Below are 1,119 nucleotides of genomic sequence, written 5' to 3' on the forward strand. Positions count from 1 at the left end.
ACATGTAAGAGATTTATGCTGAAACCCTCAGGGCTGGAAGGACCTGCAGACCAATGTGGTCTCCTTGGTCTGCATTAACACCCTTGGAGTTGGATTGTGTGAAAAACCTCATATTGGCAGGATAAAATAAGCAGAGGATATAACTTTTGACACTCACTAGCCCTCAGAAAGATGCCTCAGATAGCGGAAAAACTAAAAGTGAGATTTGGGCTCTTCTTCACTGAGAAAAAGCCAAGCAATGTCCAGTACAGCTGCTCCTTTCTGTAGTCCCATGGGCAAAAGTTGTTGCTGTAGCTGCAGACTTTGGTTGGTGGGATGGACACTACCCAGCTGTACATGGTGGAGGCTGTGGATATAAATCTGGAAAGATATGTAGCCACAGGTATTTGGTATCTAGAATTACATAAGGAAGACAATGAATGTCAAGCATGAGGGAATTCTGCCATTATGAATATGTTTCTAGGCAGGAATATCATTTACCAATCTTGGATTAGGGCAGCCTACGTCTATTAAATTCCTCTTGGAAATAAAAGGCAAGAGCCAGTCACTTGACTCAGGGTGTGCAGTGTTTCCTACTCCAGGAACTCAGAGCTCAGCAGGATCTGACCTTGTAGAAGAGTTTAAGATTTTATACTAATTCCATTTAAACCACCTTGAATCCTTTATTAGTTTAAAAGTCTTTACTCCTCCCCATCAAAACCAGATAGTTAAGTAGCATACCATATAGTCTGTATATTAAACATAGAGATAACAATTTAGTGTGATATTTTATTATATTATCATAAATATAATATACATTGCTTTGTTATACATCATGCCAGAAAGGTTATTACAGAGGGAAGCTTTTAACAGTGATCAAGCACTTGGCTATTACCCCAAACAGGGCACCCTATGCTTTTTTCTCCCCAGGCAAATATTGCAGGGAGGGAAGGATATTTGTTGAAGCCTCTCAGGAGAGTTAGGATGAGAGAAGGATTTCAGTAATAAATTCAATGCTGTCAGCAGTTTACATTTATAAATAAATAAAAGTGCAATTACACTGAGGGTCTTTTGGAAAAAGCTCAGCCAGCTTCAGCTCCTGCCAAGGTTGGGAAATGGCATTTCAGTGTCCAGGTGGAT

The sequence above is a fragment of the Acanthisitta chloris genome, unplaced genomic scaffold, assembly GCF_000695815.1.
Source record: "Acanthisitta chloris isolate BGI_N310 unplaced genomic scaffold, ASM69581v1 scaffold9446, whole genome shotgun sequence".
NCBI classification, from domain to species: Eukaryota; Metazoa; Chordata; class Aves; order Passeriformes; family Acanthisittidae; genus Acanthisitta; species Acanthisitta chloris.